We start from the raw sequence: 21,144 nt of genomic DNA on the forward strand, positions 1-21,144 counted from the left end.
TTAAGAGCTTCCCTTTAAGACGCTGTAAAGGGAATGAAAAGACAACCACAGACAGGGAAAAAATATTTACAAAGCACATTTCTGATACAGGATTTCTTTCAAAATATCTAAATCGCCCTCAAGATTCAATAACAAGAAAACAGTTCAATATAAAAAGGGGAGCAAAATATTTACATCGCCACTTCATCAAAGAGATTATTAAGGACGTCAGAGAAGCACATGACAATCATTAGAGAAATTGAAATCAGAATGAGGTACCACTATATCACTCTTTAAATGGCTGAAATGAAAAAACATTGACCATACCCAGTGCTAGTAAAAATACAGAGCAACTAGAACTCTCAAATACTGATAAAGATAATATGAAATGGCACAACCTCTAAGGAAACAATTTGGTAATTAGCTTAAAAGTTGAACATACCTTTACCGTAAGATCTAGCCATTGTACTCCTCGATATTTCCCCCAAGAGAAATGAAAGCATATGTCCGTACAAAGACTTATATTTCTTAATGGTAATAACAAAGGTCTTTGTAATAGCCCAAACTGGAAACAATCCAAGTGTTCATCGACAGGTGAATTGATTTAAAAAAAATTGTGTTATATCTGTAAAGAAGAATATTACTCAGCAAGAAAAAAGAATAAATTACTGATGTATACAGTAAGGTGGATGCTGTCCGGGGAGAAAAATATCTTCATTGGGGTCAAAATGCTTCTGTTGAAATAAGACTTAAAATACTTATGTTGAGTGAAAGAAACCAGATCAAAACAACACGAAAAAAGAAAGAGTACCTATTGTATGATTCCATTTATATAAGATCCTAGAAAATGCAAATTAATCTGTAGTGACAAACAGCAGATCAGTGGCTGTTGGGGATGGGGAGGAAGTTTGGTGGGGGTAGAGGGTGGGAGGGTAATGGAAGGGAATACAAAAGGGCACAAGGACACTTTTGGGGGTGATGGATACGCTTATTATTCTGATTGTGATGAAGGTTTTATGAGCGTAAACAAATCTCAAAATGCATCTAATTTTACAGTTGTTAAAAAGGAGGGGTAATAAAAATAAATCTACCATGGACAAATTTATTGATATGATTCCCTTTAATGATTATAGAATGCCACTTTTGAATACATGAGTCAAGAAGAAATGTATGAAGGAAACATGGCTAAAGAATCTTGAGTGTAAGGGTCATGTAATATCACCAGTTTAGATATCTGAGGTCCCTTATTTCAGCTTAATTTGGGAAATGCAGCTTCTGAAGGCAGCAATCTTTCCAACTGTTCATTTCTTTTTTATTTTTAATTTTCTTTCCTTTTTTGTATTTTATTTATTTTTGAGATACTGTAAGCAGGGGAGGAGCAGAGAGAGGGGGACAGAGGATCTGAAGCAGGCTCTGTGCTGACAGCAGCAAGCCTAATGTGGGGCTCGAACTCACGAACCGCAAGAACATGACCTGGACCAAAGTTGGAAGCTCAACCTACTGAGCCAGCCAGATGCCCCTCCAATTGTTTCTTTCTTTAATTTATCCTCACCACTTAAGCATTATCCTCCACTTGCATTTTACCAAGCACTTTACATGAATTTTCTCATTTAACCCTCCCAGCAAGTGTTACTGCACCCATTCCACAGATGAGGAAACTGGGGCTTGAGTAGTTAAGTAACAGGCTCAAAGTTATACAACCAGTAAATGTTTGGCGGAACCAGGATTCAGAAGCAAGTCGATTATAAAACCCCATGCCCTAAAAAGTTGTTACTTATACAAAAGATAGGAGGGGTATGTTGGGTGTGAAAATAACATCGAGTTATTTTAACTTAATTAACCTATACCCTTGAAGGGCTACCCCGCTCAAGTTTACGATCTCTTCTTCACACAGTTCAACAAAATATATCCTACTCTAAAATCCTTAGCAGAGTTGACACTTCAGGGCATGGGTAGACTGGGGAAAAGCTTGCTTCTCCCTGATAACAGAATTTAATGATCTATGAAATAGTGAATGAAGAGAAGTAGAGATAAGTAAATACAGATTAGTAAGATAGAGAGGAGACCTAGAACCACTGAAGGATTTCATGTACAGCTGCGCAGTTTGTTCACTGTACAAAGGCATGTGGCTGAAGAGGTAATTGGGAATTTGCACCCCGACTTCATTCACCAAGCCTGGGCTTGTGTCCTCACCAGGACTTCACTGACAGAGGAAAGGAACTTTAAAAAACATTTACACAAAGCTGCAACATGAGTTAAGAGTGGCCTTGATAAACAGATTTCCTTTGTTTGTCTTTTGTTCTTTTACTCTCTTCCAAACTCATGGCATTATATTACCGCTCTGGATTTTGCATTATTCATGTCAAATAATCTGCTAAATAATATGTCCTAGAAGGCACGATCCGAGTCAAGGTAGCCCACATAAAAAAGAAAAAATAATGGCATAAATGATAAATGAAATAAAGATTTTTAAAGAAATTTTATGGTATTTAATTAATCTACCAGTTTTACTAAGTTGCTTTCAAGTGAAATGGCTCTTTACCAGCGCCTTTTGAAAAGGTTAGAAGTGAATTCCCTGAGCTACAATCATTAGCATATAGATGTCTCTAAGTGTTAATTTCTGTTTTCACTGAATGAATGTAATTTAAAATGAGGCCCTTTCAAATCAGTTAACTTCGGCCATTTGAGAAAGATAAGAAAAATGGACTCAAGCATGAACCCCCAGCAGAACCTGCTTCTTTGGGATAAGTACTACATGCCACAGCCACGCGCTACTTTGGGAAATTACAGACCTGTTCAAAAAGAGAAAGAGGGTTTGAGGTGAGCAGGTTAAAAGGACCCCAAACATTTGCTTTCGATTTAGCTAATCAAGAAGAGGAAATTGAAAATGAATGAGGAAATCAATTTTGAAAAATATGGAGTTGTGTCTCTCTGGAAAAACCCAGGAACGTTGCTGAAGGAATCCTTCAACATCACCTTTTTATTTGTGCCCAGCACCTGGCACACAGAAGTTACGCAGCACATTTTTGGTGAGTTGGGTTGTGTTATCTTACGCGGAAATGTACGTCTAATAATGATCTCGAAGATCATTTAGTCCTTTATTTTACTCATAGTCCTCTTACAACCCCTTCTTTTTCTAGCAATAACCCTTTAAAGGTATAAATCAGATCCCGTCAGTCCTGCGATTCCCTTGCTTTCTCTTAGAATAAAATTCAAACTCTTTTGCACGGCCCATCAGACCCTCTATGATCTGTCTTTGTGGCCTGCCCTCACTCTCATCCACCGGGCCGGCCACACTGGTTTCCCTCAGTCTCTCACACACAGCTCTGTGCTACCTGGAGTCCTACTCTAACCCCTCTCTGAATGGAATGCTCTTCTTCCAACTCTGTGGCGGGCAACTCATCACCATTCCTCTAGGCCTCAGGTCAAATGTCACATGCTTCAGGAAGCCAGCCCCAACCCCCAGTGGGTCTACATCTCATCACTCTCCTATTATTATGCTTTTCCAAATCTGACATTGCAGTTCTTACTTAGTGGCTGTCTTTCTTGCATGTATATAAGGGCTTTGTGAGAGTCGGGAGTTTGTCTCTTTTATTCAAAGCAATATCCCTAGTGCCAGCACACTAGGCACAGTGCCCAATTCTTTCTGGAGATCAAAGAACACTTCCTGACTTAATCAATGAGTGAACAGCAGACAGGTAGATTTACCAGCCCTACTCTAGATTTTTGCAATGGCATGCAGACCTAAATATACACAAAGCCCATTGTTTATACAGAACAGGTTAAATTAGACAGCCTAGAATCACTGCCTTCAAAGTGCTATTTTAAAAAGCCAACTAGGGGCGCTGGGTGGCTCAGTCAGTTAAGGGTGGCTCAGGTCATGATCTCGCGGTTTCTGAGTTTGAGCCCCATGTCGGGTTCTGTGCTAACAGCTCAGAGCCTGGAGCCTGCTACAGGTTCTGTGTCTTCTCCTGTCTCTGCCGCTCCCATGCTCATGCTCTGTCTCTCAAAAATAAATAAACGTTAAAAAGTTATTTTAAGAAAAAGCCAAATCCTACCCGTACTCCTCGTAGCACTTAGCACACAGTAGTACAATAGCACTTAATACACAGTGTTGATCTCTCTACCACTCTTCCGACACTCTTATTCTGCCATAGCAAGGAGAAAAAAGTGAGTCTTAAATTGAGAGATCCTCATAAACATATGAAGTTATTGGTTTGGGGCTCCAATTTGTGTGACTGGGTAGTCTAATCGATCTCTAGGAGACTAGAGGAGAGCTGTTGACTCCTCCATTCACTCATTCTTCATTCAGCAAGTGCTCTGGGAGACCTACCCGCACACTCTCTTCTAGACAGTCAGCTGAGTGCTGCCTGTGCAGACACACAAAGTAGATTAAGGTCCCTCTTGGCGTTTGGTTTTAGGGAAGATGGTGGGGAAGCCCTCTCTGAGACGCTACTTGAAAGGACAACTTCAAGATGACAAGAAAGCGTTCATGCACACATCTGGAGGAAAAGTGTTCTGGGTAGAGAGAACAGCATGTGCTGCAACCCCGATGTGGGGAAACCAGGAGCACTGAGGAACTTAAAGAGGCCCCTGGGCCTGGGAACATACTGAGAAGAGGAGTGGATGACATCTTGAAGGGACGCAGTGTCTGCATCATGGAGGACCTTGTAGGTCATAGCAATAACTCTCACAGTGCATTGGACAATGGAAAGCTATTGAAGGGGTTCAAATAGAAGCATGATGGGCTGTATTGTCATTTTAAAATATTATTCTGACCGATATGTGGAAAAAGATCGGTTGGACACTTATAAGTGTCTCTCCCTCACGTGGTAAAATTGTCTGACAAAATCTTGCCTTAACTAACAGGACCTCACCCAGTACTCTCAGAAAATTCCACCGGCTGTGTCTCACTTATCTGGGTATCGGATCTCACCATCATACTCATCATAACATGTAAGTACCCCGGGACACTGATGCTGGGGATATTGGGGAGTCCTTGTGCTTTGACACTGGAGCTGTAATGGGTTTCCTTGGGAACAACTTCATTCTGTTGAGAAGAGGTCATTCCTTTTTGGCTTGCTTGCTCACATGTTTTTTTGTTTACATAGGTTCTAGTTATATAACTAAAGGTCCTTTTTTTTTTTTAAATTTATTTTTAACGTTTATTTATTTTTGAGACAGGGAGAGACACAGCATGAACAGGGGAGGGTCAGAGAGAGGGAGACACAGAATCTGAAGCAGGCTCCAGGCTCTGAGCTGTCAGCACAGAGCCCGACGCGGGGCTCGAACTCACGGACCGCGAGATAATGACCTGGGCCGAAGTCGGCCGCTTAACCGACTGAGCCACCCAGGCGACCTCTAAAGGTCGTATTTTTAAAGGCAGAAACTTCAGAACTAGGACTCCTACCTCCCACTGTAGTGCTAAGCCAGCTCTCCCAAACCTTATTGACAAAGATGCTGCGTGGGCCATATCTCTGCACACGCAGACACACACACAGACCCACTAGGGGTGATGGATGAAGGGAACCAAGAGTTTTGTAGTTTTGTTTTCCTTTTTTCTAGGGCAAAAGTAGAATAATACCTTGAAGGTCATGTAGCAACTCAGTGGCTCAGATCACCACTCTACAATAGCTCCTTCCCTCTGCTTCAGGAAGCTATTTAAAGGACTCAATTCTCTCGATGTCCATCCTTCCTTCAGTTCAGAAAACACCGGTGCATTAAAAAACATATCTATTCTCTGTGCCCTAAATAATATCCTAGGTAGCCTGACTTGATATGTGAACGGAGATATGATGACAAATGCATTACCAAGAAGGACCCTAAACTGAAGATATCAAAGCCCATATCCCTCAAGAAGGGTTACTTCTCTGTATTGAAGGTTAAGCTCTGGAGTTCACAAAATAAATGTGTCACTAGTTGGTAAATTCAGAATACGGTCTGGCTCATTTGTACCCTCAAAGCCCTATTTATGCAACAAATATGCATCTACCACTATGATGGTGATAAATTTAGAAGACACAGCTAATAATTATCATAACAGCTCATCTATTTTGAGCAACTATGTGTTTAACATATTTAATCCTCCTAATGTATCATTATGACAAAGCAACTGTTATTATACCCACTTTACAGATTAGAAAAACTGAGTTCCAGTAGGTAAATAATTTGCCAAGGTCACATTTTGAGTAAGTGACAGACCTATGATTCAAATCCTGGTCTGTCCAATTCCAGGTCTAAACTCTCAATTCTGTGTAATGCTATTTAGTGCCACTAAGAATCTCACAGTAGGAGACCCAAAACAAAATCTATTAATATTCACCTTGGAAAGTGTTGTTTGTAGTGGTGCTGTGGGTACTCAGAAAAAAGTAGAAGTAGAGTTTTAAGAGTAAATGAAGTGTACCCTGAATCTGTGTTGCCAGTATAATACAGAGATTATAATATCATTCCCTGGAGATACATTGCCTGACTTTTAATCTGCTTCTTGTGTTCTTGTTTCAGTTATTTAAGATTTCAGTGTCTCGGTTTCCCCATCTGTTACATGGGGATGATAATACTACATACTTTATCAGGTCAGTAGGAGGGTTTAATGAGCAAAGTGGTTCCATGTGTTTAGAACAGCGTTGGACAAATAGCATGCACCAAATGTTGCTAATTCTTATTTTTCTCAAAGAAAACGTAGGAGGTTATCAGTGTGGTTCAGGTAGTGGAAGAGAGAGCATTTTAAGCTGAAGGAACATGTGCAAAGACCTATAAGCAACAAAGACCTATAAGCAAAACAGTGTGACAGAGTCAAAGCATTTTGAGGGCTCTGTCGCTTAGAACTTCCATGTGTGCGGGAAGGAGGCATCATTACATGACAGGAGAGGGAGGCATGTGCCATGACATTAAAATGATCTTGCATGTAATATTTGAATGAGAGAAGAACTTGTATTCGGTTCTCTTCGGTAAAATGGAAGAATTTGACGAAATGTAACCCTTTGCAGCCATAATAATTACCAATTCTTACAATACCATTTTGAAGTTCTTGTGGAATTCATTCTTGCTTTTTTTTTTTAAATCTAGCTAGCCACCTGACATTCTTAAAACAGAATCCTTATCAGCTGATGTAAATTCCTGACTTACGTTTAATGCCATCAAGTCGAGTGGTGCCCATATCCCTGTAAATAGACAATCTTGAAATTTTGGTAATTTGTGTATTTTGGTCAAATTTTGGATTAATTTAAACTTCTTACCTAGATAGTATCAATCCTTTCATGGAATATTTTTTTCTTTTCTTTTTTTTTTTTTAATAAACAAGTCTATGAAAAAATATATAAATCTTCAGAAAGAATAACGTAGAGAAACACTAGGGACACAAAATAGTAACATTCGTTAATGCCACACAGTAATATTTATCTAACAAATGTATGCAGCGTGCTTGACATTTCCTATGGTATCAGTGTTTCTTACTTATTTTTTTTCACTTATGGTAGCATAAGTGCATTTGAGTAGTAATTATGTTTTGTGCCTAAAACGTCCACATTCCTAAAAACATACACATCTTGCTTTTTAATACCTTCTTGATACATTTTTTGGAGATGGCTCCAGAGCCCAGTATCCATCTAAAGGTCTGCTATTAGGGAAATCATTTGTTTCCAGTCAGTCCAATAGCTGCATAAATAGGAATTGCCATTGTTCTGTAGATCACAGCATTATGTTATTTATAAAGTGCCGCTGTGGAATAGAGTGTTACCATCCATCAGGATGCAATCAGCAAGGAAGCTGGCAGGGGGAAGTGGGGTGTGTAAGAATGCATTGGCACAGACTATTTAAACTGGCAGATTCTGGAGGTTGAACCTGGCAGTGGTTTTGGAAACTAATTTATTTGTTATTTGCAGGAAAGGGTTACCACTTTGAAACATACTCGAAAAGTTTCCAATTTCAGGACATGGAAGAGTCAAACACTGCAACTAGCATTCTCATGTGATTTCCTCCCAATACCCCCTTCCCCCCATCCACATAACTGATAAGATGTCATTTCATTCCTTGCCATGGTTACATTTTTTTGCTCATTCCCTATTTCTGTTTTTAAAATTGAATCCTCTCCGAATTCTTTTCCATTTTTAAACACCACCTGCTCTTCTTTCTAAAGTACCTCCAAAACAGGTTCACATCTCTTGAGAGTCCCATTAGATTTGGAAGTGATATATACGTGCTGTTAGTGGCTCAGCATTAAAGGCTAGGGTAGGTACTAGTTCGTTATTCTCCTATATTAGTATTATGTAGACATAGTCAAAATGCCATGGGCATCTATAAATTCAATGCAATTCCGATCAAAAGCATAGTAGGATTTTTCATACACTTTGGCAAAATGATTTTTAAATTCATATATGGGAATCAAGCTCTAAACCTAGCTAAACGTGTTTGGGGGAAAAAAGCAAAGAACAAAGAGGTCTTGTTCAACTAAAAATAAATATTTTTATATAAAGTCATGGTAATTAATATAATGAGGTCACAGGGTAGAAAAGGGCAAATTGATCAATGGAACTGAATAAGAATCCCAGAATCAGAAGTGTGCATACAGGTGAATTTGTTAAATGGTAAAATATGCATTGAAAACACATCATCAAAAACAAACTATTCCAAAAAATGATATCTGGACATTAGCTTCACTTATTAAACAATAATAAAAAAATAAAATCAGACTCTTAACAAAAAAACATACTCAGACATAAATTCCAAGAGAATTAAAACTTACATAGAAAAAAATAGCATATAAAAAATAACATCTTGTGTCCTTAAGATGCTAAACAATCAGGAGTTATAAAAGAATAGATGAATTAGTTTTGCCAGATCAAAATTAATACCTCTGTGTACTAAAGACATCATAAACAAAGGATAAAAAGAAACCACACGCTGGGGGAAGACATTTGAAATACATATCAAAAGGCATGAGAATCCAGAAAATTAACAAAAAGAAAGAAGAAAAAAGAAAAAAAAAAAAACAACCTCTCACATGTGATAAAAACACAACCAAATAGTAAAATGAGCTAAAGATGTGAACAAATACCAAAAAAAGAAAACTTGAATTTCCAATCAACACAACCATTTGGAAAAATGTTGACACATGCCAGTATTATTAAAATACTATTTCATACCAATCAGTGTGGCAAAAACAAAAATTAAGTCTGTAACACTAAGTGTTGGTGAGGATTTAGGTAACCCATTAATTGCTGCTGGGGGTATAAATCATCAGGATCAATTATGAAAGCATTGTGACAGTACCTTGTAATAAAGAAAACGTACAACATTTAAAATCCTGCAGTTCAATTCCTGGGTATATATCTAACAACAACATAAACCACACAAACAAAACTCTCATAAGGGGACACAAATTAAAATATTTTTGCAGCATTATTTGTAATAGTGAAAATTTTGAAACAACCAAAAAAAATAGCATGTAGAGAAATGGATACATTTTGGTATAAACTTTAAAAGCAGTAAAAGTGAAATACACATACACATAGCTAGATAAAATGATATATACCATGATGATAGATAGATCAATAGATAGATTAACATGGATCGATCTCAAAATATAACGTGTAGGGTTTTTTTTAAAGAAAGCTATAGAACAATATGTATAGGCTGATAGCATTATGTAATTTTTTCAAACACACAAGCTGAAAATAGCATATCTTGTTTATGATTATATATGCAGTAAAAGTATAAAAAATACATGTACAATTTGTGAATGTAATTACCTTTGGGGACAAAAGGGAGGGACTATAATGTTTTATTTATTTAAAAAGTATGAAGCAAATATGACAAAATATTATTCATTAATTCGGGATGGGAGTGTTGTCTGCCATGGAAAAATAAAGCTATAAGGAGGGGCTATGTAATATTTCTGCTTCCTACACACTCAAAGAGTTAATGTCATATCTCATTTCACACAAGTTTACCTTCCTGAACTTGAGTTATGGTTATTTTTCACATTAATATTGGAATAAATTTTACTTTAAACAACTTAAAATATCTACATTTAAGAAACAACTGACTCCTGAGCTTACACAGACATAAACTGGTAGGAAGATTTAGGTATTTGGAATCACTAACAGTTTTATTAGAACTGCAGGCAGAAATCAGGAGGGGCTCTCACTTGGAATCCTCCTTCCCCTCCCAGTCAGCCACAGAGCTCTGATATTCCACCAACTGTTATTTCCTCCTGACCACCCTCGTTCTTGTCCTCTCATTGCCTTTTCTACTATCAAGGGGTAGCTATACCTATTAATATTTTAATATACATGGAAATTTTAACACCTTTCTAATCTAACAGGACATCCAGCTAAGATGCAGAAAGTTTTGATAAGAAGAATGGGAATGAGAAATACCCTGTGTCAGAGCATTTACTAATTAATTTGGACTAAGTTTGGATTAGTGGAGAACAACTCCAAAACAACTTCAAGTCTCGATAGTTCTACGCTGAACTATCTGGAAGATGTTACCTTCTCGGTACCATTGTTGGGTCAACAGCAAATAAAGGCACACAAGCTTTTCACCATCATACTATCTATTGTCCAGGAAAAGTTACAGCATCCAGGAACCCCAGGGATTTGTTTTTCATTTGCCTGGACGGGGAGAAAATGGAATGTTGGTGACCACTTAGTAAAACCTACCAAGGTGTAGGCCACCATTAAGGCTGGGGCCTAAGGAGGACAGTCAAAAAGGACAGTCAATGCAAGGTTGGAAGGAGGGGTGAGAGGTACAGAGAAGTAGACTTCTCAATCCCTACCTAAAAGTATCTCTTAATAGATCCAAATAGTTGTTTGACATATAGAAATTGGGGGGGGGGGCAGTTTTAGCCTAATGCTTTTAATGTAGACGTGAGTGTAATATGTGCAAGATGCCCTGAATCAGAAACACAAGACGGGCTCATTCAGGACTTTTCCGTGTTTAGAGACAATTCAAGCAAGTTCTCTTCTATTTTGCTGATGCCTGCAATTGACAAATAGGTGCTAGGTCTTTAATGATTTAATATGCTTGTGAGAAAACACAATAAGCAAAGAGGAGTAGTTCATTCCCATTCTTTTACTTCTGTGGATTGGATCCAACATAAGAAAATGAAAATTTGTTGATGTTCCAGAAATACTTTGAGCTGATCTTTAAAAATGTTTTAAGGGCATTTTATTATCTTCAATGAAGCTAGAGCTTTGTGCAATTACACCTAAAATTAATCTCATTAGGATGAGTGTCTTTACCAAATTTATTTATTATACTATGGCCTCTCTAATATATTTGATTCTCTTCTGGCCATCATTTAATTGTAATTATCTGTGCTGGCAGTTCTCTAAGTGAAGTTGTATACTAGATATTTTTTTATGTCCAAGGCAATTTAATGCCAAAATGTATCCATGCTCTGTAACAAGAAATTCTAAACAAATCTTACAGAGCTTGTCTGCTTCTTTTATCTTTTGTAAAAACTATCGGTAGTTGCAAAAAATAACATAATCTTCCTCAAGCATAGTATTTAATTATTGGCTCATAATATTATTAAGTTCAATGCAGCAACTATAATGAGTTTGTGTTCAATTCTGCATTCAGAATCAAGATCTAGGGATTAAGTAATCTTCTTACATTCGTATTCATAACCAAAATCCAAAAGCACTATCTCCATTTGATAAGATGTAAAACCTCAAGGAAATTGCTATGGTCAGCCAGATCTGTAGTTCTAATTTTGATGGTAGAGATAATATGATAAACTTCTGTATGATTTTTTTTTTCTTACAGTTCATTTAGACCTACTGCATTTCTTTGCAGGCATGTCTCTGATAGCAAAGCCAGAAGTTGTTCCCCCCCCCCCCATCTTTCCCTTGTTTTTTGACAAAGAAAGAAAACAGAGTCAGCAAGTAATCCTTCTCTTAGAACAAGAGCAGCAGAGCCTTTTCAAGAACCTTCATTATTTTATGTAGTAAATGTTCACAGCTCTCAAATTTATTGGCATAGCTGTCAACATGTATATTCAGTTTGATAATAATGTTCCAGCTTAACGAGGCCTCTTGGAATTATTTATTATTAAATTTCATTACTTTCTGCAAATGTTCATGCTGATTAAGCCCACCCTTTCAGGCTCTACCACACTTAGACCAATCATAGTGTGACGAGAGCTAACGTGCTTTCCACAGGACCTGTCTTGTCGAATCTTTAAATATAATTTAATGAAATGTCTGTTGACGTAACTTTGGAAAGTGGAAAACTCATTTATAAAATCAACCAACCATACCCGAAGAACATTTGCACTCTCTGACATGACAAGAATTCCTTCAACATTTTGGACTGTTTTTGAATGGAAAGAATTGCCACGTGTGGCATTTGCCAAATATTATGTCCATTGTACAGAATGCTACAAACGCAGCTCATCTTTCCTGGAGAACATCACTCCCAAGGCTCAGCTCCCCATAAAAAAAATGCTTTGAAAAGTGTACAATGACATAGAAATATATTATGATATTATCTTTACGGATGTTGACAGTCAGAACAGATCTTGCCAAACTCTTGATGATTTTGAAAGGTAATAGGTAAATGCCATAGGAATATATCATATATTATCAATACTGCCATAGGAGGAAGTCTAGAGAGTAATTTTATGCACAGAATGGAGGAGGACTGCACATGAAATATACATGTGTCCACATACACACCCCCACAAACTTATGTGATATATGTAATTTCCAACATGGAATATGAAAATGTTCAATGCAATAAGAATGAGAGGTGTGGCAACAACAGAAAGAGTGTGGACCCATTAAAATCTTCATGGGCAGGGGCGCCTGGGTGGCGCAGTCGGTTAAGCGTCCGACTTCAGCCAGGTCACGATCTCGCGGTCCGTGGGTTCGAGCCCCGCGTCAGGCTCTGGGCTGATGGCTCGGAGCCTGGAGCCTGTTTCCGATTCTGTGTCTCCCTCTCTCTCTGCCCCTCCCCAGTCATGCTCTGTCTCTCTCTGTCCCAAAGGTAAATAAACGTTGAAAAAAAAAAAAAAATCTTCATGGGCAAGCTGTGGGGTAAGAATATTCTACTTTGAAAAGAATGACAGTCCAAATCAGGTTGAATTTGGGGTGCTCCCATAGTACCTTTGACTTCTGTTTCTGCACGAACCACATCTTTATACTTATTCATTACTGATTTGTCCTTCTCACTTTTCATGAGTTCTTTGGGGTCAATGACCTGGCCTTTTTTCAGGTTTCATTTCCTTAGAACCTAGAAGAGTATCTAAAACATCAGAGGTGATCAGTAAATGTTAAGGAGATGAATTAAAAATATAGAAAACAATTATGGCCAAAAAACAACTTTGGAAATTTCCTTACATACAAATTCGTTTAAAATTATTTTCGTATTCCTAAGAATAAAGTCGGTACTGATGAAGATGGAGACAGAAATGTGTTTTCTAAAATCCTGAAAGATTATTTTATCATCTTTCTTTCTGATATGGTTTGGTTGGAAATGTATCCCTTATTCAAATCACCAAATATTTGAATGTCTACCTTACTAGGTAGCATCAAGATGATAGAAAGTAATATATGAAATACATTCCCTACTCATGAGGACACATCGTTTGTTTCAAATGCATGCTAATTTTACAAAGCCCATTTCAACATATCCTCAAAAGTGTAAAATTTTGAGAGAACTGCGTGCTGTGAGAATCGAATATTTTTCTCTTGGAAGAGTTCATGGAAAAGGCGTATTTCAAGTTGCGCTTTGAAGTGCAGCAAGATGGTGAATAAGTGAAGGAGGCCTTGGGCGAAAATAAAAGTCTGCTTCTAGGGGAGTAGATATGAAAAGGAGGCCATGAGAGCCTGCCCCAAACAAACAATGATCAGCAAAAGTAGAACCCAGAAAGGTTTTGGAGACAACAGTTTCCCATTTAAGACAATTTGGAACGTAGGACATTAGGAGATTATGATAAAGAATGAAATAATCAGGAAATGGGCTTCCAGGTGATTCAAACAATAACAGTCATTTATCCTTTCAACCAAACTTTACTGAATGATTTTTATGTTCACATAGAGAAGGGGAAAGAAAAGGATTTTAGAAATAGTATTTTTTTAAATGGCACTTGTTGAGCTATTTTGTGCCAGGCCCAGTGATTTGCATATATTATCTCAAGCTTTATGGTAATTCCTTTCGCAAAAGGAAAGTGAAGTACAGAGAAGTTATCTGTCCCAAAGTCACAGAGCTATTAAGTGAACTTGAATCTTTCTGTGCCAAATACCTATGGTCTTTTCATTCCCGATCCCCTGCCCCTTATAGTCTGACATAAAAGACAGAGAGAGAGAGAGAGAGAGAGAGAGAGAGAGAGAGAGAGAGAGAAAGGGAAATAGGACCATTAAATAGCAGGTGAAAAAGCAAGACACAGAGGCAATTGCAAAATGGAAGAATTTAATCAAACTCCTGGACAAAACAAACACGCAAAAGAATGCTGGAGAAACAGGAAACAAACTATTTCACCGACAAACTTACACATCCATACATATGTCTACAAATCCAGAATCTCAGTTTTTTAATCATTTAAGCTATTTTGAATCATCTGACAACTGCTATTTTATTCACCTACAATGTTTACCCACAGATATAATTGTGTCATGCTGACTTTGGGATGATGTTAGAGCACATAACTCAGCGACAATTGGAGTTATGCGAATAATCTTCAGAAAAATCTCTCCAACAGACGCAGGACTGATAATCGCCCTCAAACAGGTGGTGTCCAGGGCCTACCATAAGAAGAACTGATCAATCCCAGAGTTAAATCCAGATTCTTGACATGGTCTTCAGCTTAATGTATGCATTCACCATGATTTTTCCATCTCTAACTTAAGGTCCAAAATCTCTTCTTCAGTTTCCTTTTATGATAATGCACCAAAATTAAACAATAAACATGAATGTTCTATGGGAATCTGACTCCATAGTCTCCAAAAAGTAAGTAACTAGATTCAATCCTATGGGGCACTGGAAGAGGCTTGGCAGGTACTTTCTGCTGAGGAACATAGTACTTTGGCATCAGTGGTGTGTGTTCACACTGCCAGTCCTTTAATCAACCCGTGGAACATATTCGATGCAATGCCTGGGCAACGCCTGGCCTTAGAAAGCATGGCGGCAGGAGCATCTGCTGAAAGAGCCATGTTGAAAAAGATCTTAGGCCTCTATATCAGATCCTCTATGATTTGAAAGCGAGTTCCAGTACTTTATTTCTCCTCCTTCTCTTCTGTGACATCAGACTAGCAGAAGTTCCCATCTGGGTTTTTTTCAATGATTTCAATGAGGTAAACCATGAAAGAGCTTATGATTGTACCTGATACTTAGCAGAGCCCCTGCAAATAATAGTTATTCCTGATATTGTTTGATTTACCTTGTAACATAGCTAAGAAAGCAGAAGCATGAAGAGTTTAAATGTCTTTTCTGCTATCATACAGTGAAAAGACCTGGACTGACTCCAAATTTGTGTTCATAGCTGAGAAGAATCTCTGATCTGGAGAAAAATGCATTTTAAAAACATGAATTTAGGGGTCAGAGTTGCTAGGGCAATTTCATAATTTTATAATTAACTAAAAATAGCTTTATTATATGCCAGGGGATCTCAACAGCAGTCCCAATTTGATCCGGACATCTACGCTTCACTGCTTATACTTCACAACAAACCTTCAAATTGGAAAATTCACTGAAGTAATTAAGATTTTTAATTGGAAGAAAAAGTATACAATTTGCAAAATGTATATAATTAGCCCTCAGACCACTTACTGATCCAACACATAATTTCCCAAACAATTGCACAATTCTATACATAGTCTTTGCTAAAAATGGAACCATATTATTAAAACAAAACAGCCAGAATTAACTTATAGGGTAAATGTGTCCTGATCGAATTATATTCCTACTTCTTGGCATTTAACCCAATTCCCTTTAATGTTTCACTTCTTTCTTTAATGCTTTCAAGCTTGTTTTTTTATTAATTATACAAATCATTAGTATTAAAAGACAATATAATGGTTTCAAGAAGTAGCTTCACAGACTATCTGCATATTTAATCAACTGCCTCTAAATTTTTAATCATTTGAGTCCAGGTTCTTGTCTTGAAGCTTAACTTGGTAACAAACCTACCAACTGGTAGAACTAATTGGTACAGAATCAGTCAATAATTTATAAGGAAAGGAAAAAAAATATTGGATGTAACGAAGGTGTAAGACCACCAGCAGCAGTTATTTCTAAGAGGGGACAGCAAAAGAGCTCTTGGTTCCACAAATTCATGGCGCACTGGTGACATCCACTGGCTGTCCTTTGACATTGTCCAGATTCTTTGGATTTTTAGTCGAAGACTGGGGGTGAAAATCTGTGGGTTTTACATACTTATGCCTTTCTTTAGTGTTCACATTATTTGGATTATTATGTCCGTTACATTTAGGACATCATGGGTTCTAATTTTTAAAAGCTTGAAATTCAATAATCCATGAGAATCACTCTGTATATTTTGAGTTAGAGGACACTGATGAAGCTCCTTACCTCTGTGAGTTTGAAAGAAGACAAACTAAAACATAGTGACAGGAGAAAATATCTTCACCTGTTATATGATCGGTAAATATCAATATTGTCATTTTATACTGAAAAGAATTTGGTAAATTGCCCTGCTGTAATTTTGAAAGCAGTGAAACATTTGACAAAGATGAGCACTAGGGAGGAATGGTCAAGTGCATTAACATAGAGGCTCTGAACGGGTAATAAGCATCAGAATCTGGATTGCTTATTACAGATGTAGATTTCTGGACTCCACTGCAGAACTGCATCAGAATCTTTGAGAAGTTTCTAATGCAGTTTGTTCAAAACTGCACTTTGAAGAACACTGCACTAAGAGAGAGACTGTCTTATTCCTAATGCTCCAATTCCATACAGCACGTAGATCATGTACTATTTTGGTCATCCTATCGGGGGCAACACGGAAAAGAGGTTCAACTTTGTCAGTGGAACAAATTCTTTTTTTTAATTATTTTTATTTTATAGAGAAAGAGAGAGCACGAGCAGAGTAGAGGGACAGAGGAAAAGAGAGAGAATCTTAAGCAGGCTCCACAAACAGTAGGGAGCCCAGCGCCGGGGCTTGACCCCACAACCCTGGGATCATGAACTGAACCCAAACCAAGAGTCAGACACTCAACCAATCACCGAGGCACCCCTGGAACAAATTCTGTAAATATTTTTTTTGTATTATGTTACTTTCTAAAATGTGATCATCAAACTATTAAAAAATTATTATTTTTTAATTTCTTCAAATTGTCAGGCAGGGCATATAAGACAGAAATCACTTATGATTATATACAAATAAAAGTCAGATGCCCAGAAAAAAATGAGGTTAAATGGGTGGAGGATAACTAGTGTGCAACACTCAAAGGCAATGCATAATTTATACTCACTATACATATCAATGTGTTAGCAGTACTATATTAGTGGTGGTAAAATTATAGGTGATTTTTCTCTTTTTTTCCCCTACTGTCATCTGATTTTCCTTTAATGAAGATGTGTTATTTATGATATTTCTCTTAAGTTTAGGTAAACATCCCTTACATGTTCTGGGGAAATTATGGTTGTGCAGGAAGGAGTCAGGGGCGAATTCAGCAGTCCTATGATATTTAATCAATCGTCCTCATCACCATTATTTTCATCATCGTCCCCCTAAGTCCCATGACTAAACCTTCAATCAATCAGAAGCTCTGAGGATGATTTTAAGAATTGAATTAGTGCACAAAGAGTTTGGCTATTTACTTGGAAGGTATGCTTTAATAACTTTAAGTTAATAATTGCGACTTGGGGTAAAGAACAGTTTTGAGAAAGGCCAAGAAGTTAAGAGATGTAAGGGCAAGAAAGGCGAAGGCTAAGCTGTTTTCTATGAAAACCCAGGAAAAGGTATTAGAGACACGGGGTTATAAAATGGTACGAGCAGGAGAGACAGCATCTCGTACTTAGCATCTAGTACTAGCAGGAGAGACAGCATCTAGTACTTAGTTAAAAGGAAGAAAACTATTATTTTCCATTTGGGGAAGAGACTGAAAATTAACCAGGGAGCTTGCAATTCTGGGTAAGTTATTTCTTTTTACTGTAGTAAAATGTCACCATGTTACAATGTATAGCAACACTGAAAAAAGGAATGTCCTTTCAGAAAACATGCTCAACAACCTGCAGGCTCCCAAGGCCCTGGGTAGGATTCCTGTGTGTTTGGGATAATGTTGCTGTAAGAGGACTGAGAAGTTTGATGCTAAAGCTGCTTTGGAATCTTTACTAGTCCTTCAGGATAAAAGCTGAAAGTTAGCCTAGACTTGGAAAATACAAATAGGTCTCTTTTTAAAAAATTTTTTAACATTTATTTATTTTTGAGTGACACAGAGAGAGAGAGGATGAGCAGAGGAAGGGCAGGGAATGGGAGACACAGAATCGGAAGCAGGCTCCAGGCTCTGAGCTGTCAGCGCAGAGCCCGACGCAGGCTTTGAACCCACGAAATGTAAGATGACCTGAGCTGAAGTCAGACACTTAACCGACTGAGCCATCCAGGCACCCCCAAACAGGTCTCTTTTAATGAAAATTCTCTAGTTCTTTGAGTTACAAAGACCAGAGCCTACGGAGAGAGCCCAAATGCAGATTTCTCTTCTTTCCTTCAGAAATTGGCAGGCAGGCATCCCACATGTTTTGACAGAAGAGTAACATGCTCAGATTGAAACACTGGATGGACATGACACCCAATTATCCACACGTGTACCTTACTCTATAGACAAAAATGCCAGTTCACATTTAAGCAAACTGAAAAAAATAGTATAAAATGACATGCATTTTTGACTCTAAAATTAAAAGATTTATCTTTCTTATTATAAAAATATACCCATGCATAAAAAAATTATAAAGAAAAAAAATAAAGCCAAATGTAAAGTCACCCCAAAATCTCACCAATGTTATATTGTAGGCAGAGCAGGGTCAACTACTTGCACTATCATTTTGTGAACTTCCTTCCAGCATGTGCACGTGCACGCACACACACACGTGCACACACACACACACACACACACACACACACTTTTTTTTTTCAAAAATTGTGGAGGTTTTTTTTCCATATCAGTGAATATAGATAGATGATCATTCATTGTGATCATTATGACCAATCCTTTAGGTATTTCTTGTTTCCAGATTTTCACAATTATAAATGATGCTGCAATAAACAATTACTCTTGCCCACCTTCCAAACCATTGTCTACATACCCTTAGAATAAAACCCAAATCCTTCTCCTTGGTTTCAAAGGCCTGGATGGTCTAAACGGTACCTGTCTCTCTATCTCCCCCGTTACACACCATATTCAATCATTGTGCTCCTCAGCATGTTGTATTATATTTTGCTTTGGGCTTTCACACATATTCTTTTCACTGCTTGGAAAGCTCTTCTCCACAGGATTTTTACATGGTTACTTTTTAAACTGTTTGTCTCTCCTCAAGTGATACTTCCCTACAGAGATCTTCTCTACCTATCTTATTAAACGTACAGTACCCATCCTCTTGTTCTTGTCAGTAGCTCCTTCCAAGTATCTTGAAAACATTTTTAAAATTTGCTTTCCTGTTTTTGTCTGTATTCTCAAAGAGAAGAGACACTCGACAAGATCAGTGGTTGTGTCTTTCATGTACATCAATTCATAATCAAGCATATAGTAGACACTAACAAAGTATGTATCACATGAATGAATAAGTGAACAAATGGATTGATGAGTACATGTTGATGCTCTACTTGACAAATTTTCTCCTTAGAGTAAGTTTCTAGAAATAGAATTTCCAGATAAAGGGGAATGAACATTTTCTATTTTTTTGTATAAATATTGCAAAATATTATTCATCTATAAAAAGAGAAGGATATTTGTGACCACATGCGTGAACCTTGAGGACATTATGCTAAACAAAATAAGTCAGACAGAGAAAGACAAATACTGTATGATCTCACTTCTATGTGAAATCTAAAACACACACACACACACACACACACACACACACACACACACACACACACAAACTGAACTCCTAGATACAGAGAACAGATTGATGATTGCCAGAGGTGGGGGGTGAGGGATGGGTGAAATGGGTAAAGGTGATCAAAAAGGTACAAACTTTCAGTTATAAAATATATGTAAGTTCTGAGAATGTAATGTACAGCATGGTGACTATAGTAATGAGTAGATCTTAAAAGTTCACATTACAAGAAAAAAATTGTAACTATGTGTGATGATGAATGTTAACTAAGGTAATCGTGATTATCATTTCACAAAATATAAATATAGCAAACCATGATGTTGTACACACGTAAAACTAATAAAATGCTCTATGTCAATTATTTCTCAATTTTTTAATCACAAAAAAATATATATATCGCCTAACTCTTCTACCAAAGTATGGAGTCCTCGAAATTCCCACCAGTAACACGATAGGAATGTTTAACTTCCCCCACATCCTTGACAACACTCGATACCAATCTGTTAGGAAAAGAAATAACCGATTAAAATTAAAATTTTAGTTGCTGAATGCTAATGAGACTGAATATCTTTTTATAGGTTTACTGGCTGTCTATTTTTCATAATGACCACTTGACCATTCAATAAGAGAAGCAAAATTATTATTTTTTGATTCCAGTATCCACATCCTTCACTTCTTACCTATATTAATCTCTAACACTGTGAAACTTATTTTTCTAAATGTTGTATTTTTCCTGTCTTTTTATATTTAATTTTTCATGACATTTTATATAATTTTCAAAATTTTATTTTTACTATTTTTTAAGTATTTAAATTCTAGTTAGTTAACATATAGTGTAATATTTGTTGCAGGAGTAGAATTTAGTGATTCATCACTTACATATACCACCCAGAGCTCATCACAACAAGTGCCCTCCTTAGTACACATCACCATTTAGCCCATCCCTTCCTTACCTCCCTAATAACATTCATATCATAGGAGTCCCAGAAGAAGAAGGGAGGGGAAAAGGGGCAAAAGTCTTATTTGAGCAAATTACAACTGAAAACTTCCCTAATCTGGGGAAGAAAACAGACATCCAAATCCCAGAGGCACACAGAACTCCCATCAAAATCAACAAAAGCAGATCAACACCAAGACATATCACAG

This window comes from Puma concolor, chromosome C1 (assembly GCF_028749965.1).
Source record: "Puma concolor isolate L17-30 chromosome C1, mPumCon1.1.hap2, whole genome shotgun sequence".
In the NCBI taxonomy this organism is placed as follows: Eukaryota; Metazoa; Chordata; class Mammalia; order Carnivora; family Felidae; genus Puma; species Puma concolor.